Below are 9,624 nucleotides of genomic sequence, written 5' to 3'. Positions count from 1 at the left end.
TGTGGAATCTCATGGAGTTTTAATGAAAATCTGTGGGATTCCGTCGGAGTGAAACTCCGCAAATTCTGCCCCCCCCCTAATTTTTGGCACCATCACTTAATGAGCACCAGTGTTGAAACATCCAGGTAATTGCTGCCCTCCTGAATGTCTTGCCAGGACACCCACACTTTGAAGCAGTTGCTCGAGCCTGCTTACTTCCAAAATTAATACTTGGATTGAAAATTAATACTTGGGTTGAGTGTGCTTTTAGGTGGGATTGCTAACCGCAGTGTCTACATTCAGCCCTTCTCAGTTTTGCTGTGTGCTCTAGAAACATCGGTGGAATATTCGGCAGATGGGGTTACTCCATGACAAATGTGACAGATATCCCATCCACCGTATTACAATTCCATTATTTCCTATGAAATCGTTTTTCCTGTTTATTGGCTGTGAGTATTCAGTGTTGCTTTGAAGCCCTGGGATTTCGTCTCCTCCATTTTTAATTTTTCGTTAAGGATTGTGGCATGTTAGAAAGCAACCAACATGCCTGTGTACCCAGGGCAAGCTCTGGTTATATGAAGAACACTGCACCAGTCTTTTATATAAATACACAAAACAAGTTTTAATCCCTTTTAATTAAACTCTAGAATTTAAGACAATTTAGGCCAGATTTTAATTTTTTGGTACAAGTGGCTGATGATGAGACAAGTTACTATGTCCGCTCCTTTTTAAGATCACTGTTCGGTCTCGAAGCACAATGCACTTTGAATAGGCCAGCACCCCTTTTTCATTAGCCTTGACATATGTGTATGCAATTCCCAAATTACAATGTGTTGTTGAGATATGTGATTGCTGTCATTGGATCTTAAAGTGTTTTTATTGTGTTTTTGCTGTATGTTTTTATTTTTGGATTGTGTACTTTTATGGATGCTTCTGCACCCGAATAAAGTTATTGAAACTTGAAATTCGCAGAGAAGTTTCCGGAAGACAAATTGTAGAGCAAGAACCAGGGTTGGAGAGATTTAGAAAGAGAGTAGAGGTTGCTAGGCCAATGAATAGTGAGAAATTCAGCTGAGAGCAAAGTCCAGTTTTGTAGTGGGTTCTCCCTGGTACAGGAGTGGAGGCCGCGCCCACGAAGCCTTAGTAACCGCGCATCCGTCCACCATGATTGGTTGATTGAGGGACCATACTGATCTTCCTTCCTCTTTTTTGGGCGTCATCATACAACTCACCACAGGCCCTGAAGATCCTCTCACCAAAGAAACCACCTGATTGAATATGGGCATATGGGTAGTAGTTTTTTTTTCAATGTTGTTTTCCCTCACCTGATTACAAAGCGTACTGTGCGCCCTGTGGCCTTCTCCGGTGATTTTATTGCACCAGTGCATCCTTATGTGTTTTAGGGGCAGGAATTTATAACTGGTAAGGTTTATTAAATTAAAATGTTCTTTTCAGTGTTTCCCAAAAATGTAATTCTACAGATGCCTTGCATTTGTGGTGCAGCAACCAAAGTTTTCTGTAAGATGAGGTGGTTTGGCGACTTATTGTTACAAATGGCAAAGGATACAAACGACCTTCCAGTGTAAGGTTTACTTTTGTGGATGGGAGAGAGGAGGCGTAGACATATTGTCCAAAGGTTACCCGTCCTGCCAGCAGTTATCACTAAACCACACCTGCTCGATGTGTACTGGTAATCTTTATTTAGGTTGATTGTACCTTTATGGCGCCGTCATATCTATGCTACAAGGAGGACAGATCTGACACCCGTCTACTTATGCCAGGCTCTGAGGGCGTGGACAGAAGTGGGGTGGGGGGAGTAGAAGAGAGTTGTGCCAACTTCAAATACGCTTTGCAGGGCGCAGGGATGCCTCGCTGACTAGGTACAAGGCCTCTCCAACTCTCTGTGGTTGGCCTACAACTGGGACTGAGAAGATGTCAAAAAAAAGTCATGTTCGGTATTAGAGTGACATTCGTCATTGTATGGAGTCTTGGCGCTTGTTATAGAACTCTAGTTTTCTAGGTACTCGTTTGCCCAATTGTGGGTTCTGTGGGGGGAGGAAGATATATATATATATATATATATATATGTGTGTATATATATATATATATATATATCTGCTTCAGTGTCGCAACATCTGGCCTGAAAAGATCAGAGCTAGAATAACCATGCACGTATGTGCAGAGCTGCCAGGAGGGTGGGTTGCTAGCTCCTCACTCCTTCATTTCTTAACAAGTTCATGGCACATGGGTCGACATGGACTTCAGATTTGTATACATCATGTATACGGTATTTCCATAACGTGAACCTAGCCAGAAGGCAGCAGGGCTCTGTAGAAGGTCAAAGACAAACATTAGGTTAAACATGATAGGAGAGGTAGTTGAGTTAAGGATCATTAATGCATTGTGTGTTCTATAAAGAGTAGTAGTGGGCAATAAATTCCGCTCCAGCGGCAGAGTTGGCAGAATTCTGCCCACCACGCATTATGCTTGTAATGCGGGGGTCCGGCCATATTCCTCCAACCACAGTGTAGCAGTTTTTTCACGTAAGCAGCTCGCCAATGGTAAGTTGGTGAGCACGACCAAGAATTGGCGTCACCTAGCGTGATTTTCAGCTGCTAGGCGGGCACCCCTGAAGATTTTCTCACTGCGAATGGTAGTGGGCAGTCACGAACGCTCATGGTGAGAAAGCTGCAGCTTGAGAAGAAAATCTACAAAGCAGCAGAACCATCAACTTGAGCAGCAGCAACTTCTGGCACACACCAATGTGCCCCTCCATGCTAATTTTTCATCGCGGAACAAGCTCCTGGAGCTCAAAATCAGCACAAGAAGCACAACATGCCGATTTCCACCCATTCACGGAACTCTATGGAACCTCATGGAGTTTTCATTTAACTCCGTGGAATTCCGTAGGGTGAAACTCCGGGAGTTCCGCCCACCCCTATGAAAGAGGTGTGTCTTCAACTCTTAAATTCGAGCAGCGTAGGAAAGCTCCTGATGGATACAGAAATGTTTTTCTACATCCTGGGTGCATGGATGGAAAAGGTCTGCTGCTTTGTTTTTCTTTTTTGCACTTCCAAGGTTGTGGTCTAATTGTGTCCTTTCAGTGGTGGGCAGAGATCCACCAAAGATGGTGAGCCTGAGTGCCATATAAGTGGGGGTCCTGGCCATGATGGTTTGTAAACAACACAGCTTGTTTTGGAGATGGTGCAGACTGGCAAAAGGAAGTCAATGGAGTTCCATCAGGAGGAGGATTATGGGATCGTATTTCTTCAGGCCCTGGATGAGACATGCGGCGTGTAGGATGCTGTTAAGGCATGCATGCCAGTGTGGAGTCTGAGAAGCCATGGAACATGGCATTTCCAACATCCAGATGCACAAGTACAATGGCTAGAACAGCAGTGCTGACGTAGCTTTCTGGAAGAAATGGTTTCACTTTCATTAGAAAAGAGAGATGGTACCAGGCAGTCTTTGTTTTTTGGGGAACGTTTTCATTAAGGGTGAGGTTGGTGTCAAAGTTAAATCCATGTGACCTGGAATTCAGCAAAAGCTGGGGTTCAAAGCCATCAAGCTTCATGTCACCAAGTCAGGTTTGTATTATTTCTTGTTTGTTGTCCTTCACAACCAACAGGAATTCTGTCTTGGTTGGTTTGAGCTTCAGATCGGTGCTGGACATCCAGGTCTGGACTCTGCACAGGCAGTGTTGGAGGTGTTGGATGTCTGAAGCAGAGGAGACTTCGAGGGTGCAGCCCACCCAAGTGTGCAGTGGACACTCCATGATCCAGGCCTGGCCCTGGCCCCCACCGCTCACGGCCTGACCCCAGGCTGATAGGGTGTTTTTTCTGGTGGTGCACTAGGTGGGTCTTACTTGAAGCTTTTGAATTGCCTTGATGTCCACATATTTTCTTTTCTTCATCACTCAAACATTCAAAGGGTGACACAGTCTAATTTGTGCGCTTTGGTGGGCGCTTATTTTTGGTGGAATGGGGGTTATTTATGTCATCGGACTTTGACCCAGAGTTAAAAAAAAAAAAAAAAACGAGATAGTCTGAAAAGGGAAAAAAAACAGGAACAGAATGAAAGAAAAACAAACAGTGGCGAAAAGATGAAAAAGAACATGCAAGAGAGAGATTAAGAGAAACTGTGTAGGGTGGTGGGAGAAAAGGGCATGCGGTGGAATCAACACCAAACTTGAAAAACTTTAAGCCGCAGCACTTAAGTTTCTTTTTTTTTAAGAGGCACTAGCGACACTCTCTTCGAGCAGAAAGCCGAGCACGGAGATCAGATTACAGCTCTGTACATTGGCTGAAAATATGTTCTGCCTGTCAGCTCAGGAAATTAATTTTTCAGGAAGCTTTTGTGACATTAACCGAGTCTGGTTTCCGTGGATACGCGCACTTCCCCGCCCCTGATGTCTCAAAGAAAAGGTTACATGCGAAACTCTTACTTGGGTACACCAGTCTCCTGCCCTCAGGTCCTTTTAAAGCAAATACTATGCAAAATAAAAGATGATAAAAGATTGGCTGGACCTTGTTCTTTCGTAGACTGAACAGGGCAAAAACTTATTTACATCAGTTTCTACACCTGTGCAGTTTCACGAAGCTGTAATCCATCAGTCTTGCTGTCACTGAACTCAGATGAGAAAAGACTGGTTCTCTGTTGTTCAGTGCCAATGAAACAAACAGAAAAGAAGTCAGCCAATAAACACTGGAGATGCTTGTCAGCCAATCCCCTCAACCCTCACGAGTGAGCATCGAGCTAACCACTTCACTCAGGGAGCGTTGTTCTTTGTATGAATGTAAAAAGGTTTTTGGAAACCAAAGGGGCGTGTAGAAGTGATGAATCAACCGTAAGAGGAAGTGCACACAGAAAACAGGTGAGAAAGTATCTGAGTAAATCTAAGCATTAAGTCTCAGAACTTTACCCACCTTAAGTGCTGTTGACATGTTTCTGCTAAAATATAAGCTCTGTAACTTTTTCAGGGCTTTCTCATGAAACTTAGAAAAATGTGCTTCTTCAAGCTAGTTTTTCTTGTCTAAAAGTCTATTCTTGCAATAATTTATATTTTTTAATTTCTTTTGAATATAGCTTGTTTTTGATTATGTTCTTTTTCTATAATCTCTTCTTGTGTTTGTCTTTTCTTGTGGTCAGTTTAAATGTTTTTTCATAAGTATTTTCATTCCTTGTGCTGTCTCGACCATTGTTTGTTTTTTATCTCTAAAGTTATGTATTGTAGTTTTTTTAGTAACTAATGATACATAAGTACGTTTTTTTGTTATTGTCAGCTAATTTGTATTGTGCACTACCCATCACTTTTAGGTAATTCGATTGTAGCAAATTTCCCAAATGAAGTGAGCTATGACACTGCCTGCAGATCAGCGCTTGATAAGATGCTGTTTTCACTGTTTTCTAGTAGGTTATGTTGTAATTAATTTTTGCATGTAACCCGTAATTCTTGCACAGATTATATGTATTACGTGAATTGTTCCTGAAATGCTTATGGAGTTCAAAAATACTAATGTTGGACATGCAATACAGAGTTGTATTTTGATTGTGGTTTCAACTGCTACGTGCATTATTAGAAGAACAGATTTTGCAAAAAGCCTGTTTCATCTGCATCAAAGCCTTCACTAGCAAGAAGCTTTCTTGCTTATCCAGCAAATTCAGTATTTTAAGGGCTTGCGCTACCAAACGTCAAGCCTTGACTAATCTAGAAACACCTTTGAAAAAGGGGAGAGAACCAGCAGTCCCACCTTGTACATTTACTAGCTCAGGGTTTCTTTGCAGCCTTGGGAAGAGCTGAAACATCCCTCTTCAAGAACCATCTCCTGGGCTTATCTCTAACTCAGTAAGCTGGCCAGCTCATCCAGGCCTTCATGATGCCCTGTGAGATGCTGTTGCACTATCAAGATTTTCTGATATTGCCCTCTGTGTCCCAGCGGGGCTGGAATCTAGAACTATGATTTCTGCTGAGTCAGGGTTAGCATTGAGTAGGTTAGTGACAATGCTGGCTCATCAAAAACACAGCCTTGTTATGGTTCTCTAGTCACCCACTTGCTTCTTTTTAGGTCAAGCGTGCAAGCGCTTTGACTTTGACTTGTTAGTGTTGTGGGCTTTTAACCACGCCCACCACACACCATTCACTTTCAAAAATCCTTTGTTATCATTGGTAAATGCTTTATGCTTGTCCCTTCTTGGGGAGGTTTTGTTACCGCCTTGCAGACCGACTCTGTCACATGGATAATTGCACAGTTGCCGATATGTTTGACTGTGAGCAAACTTCTTTCTCCTTTTGTGTCTCTCTTTCGCACTCATTGCGGCCATGGCATTTTGAATCGGCTTGCTTTTGTCAACTAATGTTTTACTTTTCATTTTCAATTTATGTGGCAAGAAAAGCCCAGTTAGGAATTTACAACTCCAATAGCTCTAACTGAAGCAAATGCGAGACCCACTGCATTGCAAATGCTTGTTTTCAATTATGGTTCTCTGGTCACCCAGTTGCTTCTTTTTTCAAAAGTAGGCTGGAAAATCCTAGTGGGTCATGGGTGGCTCAGATCCTCATCGTCTTATGGACGGTACAGGGACCTTATTACATGGTTAAATATTCTTCATGTGGGCGAAACAAAGGAAATATACGTTGACTCATGTGATATATTGGCAATATCAATCAAGTTAAACCAGGACTCTAGGCTTCTGTGTCAATGTATATAACAGACCAGGCCCACTAAGTCAAACTACTACCATCATCAGCATGTTGAGTGCACTGGTCTCTGATTTTCTTCCTTCTCACTATGTCCTTGTCGCTGGAGATTTTCATGTGCCCTCAGAGCCTAACTCCCTTTTTTCTGAATTAATTCAAATAGAGGATTCCTCATGGGGAATTCCCCCTTTTTTTAATCAACAAGAAATCAGCCTAAACTTAGTACCAGGGCTCTACAGGTTATTGATTTCATGCTAACGAATGGCCTTCGCCCGGGAAATGGGTGTTTTCCCTCCGATATGCCAGCTAAATCGACCTTTTTTTAGAAGGAGGTACAACAGCCCTGTTGACTTTGTGCTTATTGATGTCAGGATCTGGCACAGTAGGGACCACTTACTCATCTTAGTACAGTGCGAGAGGTGGTCCTCGACTAAAGCTAATATCCAGCGTGAATGTGAGGGTATGCTGCCTATTATGGTGGCAAATAATAATCATTCCATACAGTGGGAGACCTTCGCAAATTCCAATGGGTTAGTAGCCAAAATGCACAATCTAATTCTCAAGTACTCAACTGTGGTTGCACCATCTATACGTTCACCTACTCAGTTTATAGCCAAACATTCAGTGTTTTTTTTCCACTATGAGGGATTTATTCTCCAGAGCTTGCAAGGGGAAAAACAGTGTACAGGTAGCAACTCTAGGTGGTTCAATAAAGAGTGCAGGCAGGCCAAGAGTAAACTCTTGGAAGCAGGAAGAACGAATAACAGAGAGAAGATAATTTTAGCAAGACGCGAGTACGCCCATACGATGAAGGTCTGCAAGTCCAATTGGGAGGAGGCGACCTGCCAAGATCTGTTACAAGCAGCAAAAGACAGTAATTCTAAACGATTTTGGTCTGATTGCTACTAGAGAGCGCAATAAAAATCTTAGACCTGAATGCCATATTTCTGCTGAAAATTGGACGATATATTTTTCAGACCTTTCCAGACAGGAAATAGTTCCTTCTGCAGGCATTGAGAGCATAATAGAGTCAGATACTTTAGATACAAGTGCGCTTATACCGTTTACCTTAAGGGAAACAGAGACAGCAATTTTAGAACAAAAATCAGGAAAGGAGCCAGGTCTACATGGAATCACTTCTGATGTGTTTAAATCCGATCTTACATTCTGGGCCCTTATGTCAACAGCACGTCCAATACAATATTGGAAGGCTGCCAACCTCCCTGAACATGGAGAGGTGCAGTAATTGTCCCAATCCATAAGAAAGGGGACAGGTCAATTCCAGGTAACTATAGACCAATAAGCCTCCTAGACAACCTACAGAAGATTTTTTCTTACCAGTTCCTGTGTAGGCTTAGGGAATGGATTGAAGACAATGATGCATTAAGCCACTTGCAGGCAGGATGTAGGCAGAAAACAAGCACAATAGACCAGATTTTCTGTTTTCTAACAATTAGATGGAAAATTGTTGACCTGGAGACAGGGAGACTTTTAGTCGCCTTTGTGAATCTCAAGTCCGCTTTTGACCTGGTCCCCCGAGATAAACTATGGGAAATTATGGGTATGGTCAGAGTTCCGGGACCCTTGCTAAAATTGATTCAAGATTTATACTCTGGGAGTTCTGCTAGACTAAGATGGGGAACAGATGGTGAACTCACAGAGGAACTCCTAATACGGAAAGGTGTGAGACAGAGTTGTGTATTGGCCCCCACACTTTTTCTACTCTTTATAAATGCTTGCGTACCCTATTTACATGAGTGTGAAAATTACGCCCTGAAATTGGATGGACCTAAGACACCATGCCTCCTGTTTGCAGATGATACTTTATTGCTCTCACAAACTGCTTCAGGATTAGCCAGGCTCCTCGAGAAATGTGGGGGGTTTTGTATGGACCACGATCTCCAAATTAATGCCACCAACACTAAATATATGGTATTTGGGGACACAAATCGTAGAATGAGGAAAACGATAATGCTTGATGGAAAAATTCTAGAAAGAGTAACAGATTTTGACTATTTAGGAATCAGGATGGAGGATTCGCATAAATGGTCAGCTCATCTGCTAAAGTGTAATATGTAATTTAAACAAAAAGCAGGTGGCATATTGAGATTTGCTGCTAGACCATCTAGATATTCCATCCCACCAGCAATGGAAATTTACAAAACCTAAGTTAGAGGAGGAGTCACATATGGTGCAGAGCTATGGGGGTATAGCAATTTGCAAGATCTAGAGAGAGAAGAAAATTTGTATTTAAAGACATTGTTAAAAGTTCCTTCGAGCTCTCCCACATTGCCCATCCGATTGGATGTAAACTTACACTCCATAGCAAAGATAGCTGCCTTAAGACCGCTACAGTACTGTATTAGATTATGGCTTAGGTATATTAGACCCATACAGAGCTTGGCTCAGAGTGGTGTTAGCAGCCCCTCAAACAGAGAAAATCCCATGGTGTAAGTATGTGAAAAAAAAACTTTTATAAACTTGGCTTAGGCCAGTATTGGGCCGATCCTAAGCATCTTCCAAAGAATGCTAGCCAGACTCTGAAGGATGCCTATTGGATGAGCTGGCAAGTAGATGAGTTGGCATTAGTCGCATCTTCCAGCCTGACAGATGAGTTTTTACTAACTAAGTGCCAATACGAGTTTGGGCACTATTTAGATATAATTACTTCACCTTTAGCATGTGCACTTTTTATCAGATTTAGACTTGGATCATTACCTTTGTAGGCTTTTACTTCAAGATGGGAACAAACAGAAAGCCCAATTGATCTCTGTCCAATGGGATGTTTGACCTGAGAGAGCATTGCACATGTTTTATTTTTTGCCAGGCGTACAAGAAACATAGGGCTTGCTGGATTAGACCATTATGCACATCGCTGGGTATAAGGGATCATCACTCGGCTCTTAGAATTTGCAAATAAGCCTGGGCATGATTGTGGTATGCACACT

At 42.3% G+C, this 9,624-nt stretch overlaps 1 long non-coding RNA gene across 1 annotated transcript in view; it reads left to right on the top strand.

The window, feature by feature from the left end:
• The first annotated feature begins 3,926 nt into the window (after nt 1–3,926).
• Nucleotides 3,927–9,624, top strand: part of LOC138268470 (uncharacterized) — a 108,330-nt gene continuing 102,632 nt past the window's right edge. The window contains exons 1-2 of the long non-coding RNA XR_011200012.1: nt 3,927–4,852; nt 5,296–5,388. This is a non-coding gene — a long non-coding RNA (uncharacterized lncRNA). The remainder of the gene's footprint in view (nt 4,853–5,295; nt 5,389–9,624) is intronic.

This window comes from Pleurodeles waltl, chromosome 12, assembly GCF_031143425.1.
Source record: "Pleurodeles waltl isolate 20211129_DDA chromosome 12, aPleWal1.hap1.20221129, whole genome shotgun sequence".
In the NCBI taxonomy this organism is placed as follows: domain Eukaryota; kingdom Metazoa; phylum Chordata; class Amphibia; order Caudata; family Salamandridae; genus Pleurodeles; species Pleurodeles waltl.
Note: the sequence above shows the minus strand (reverse complement) of the source record. Positions and strands in the feature narration are given on the sequence as shown.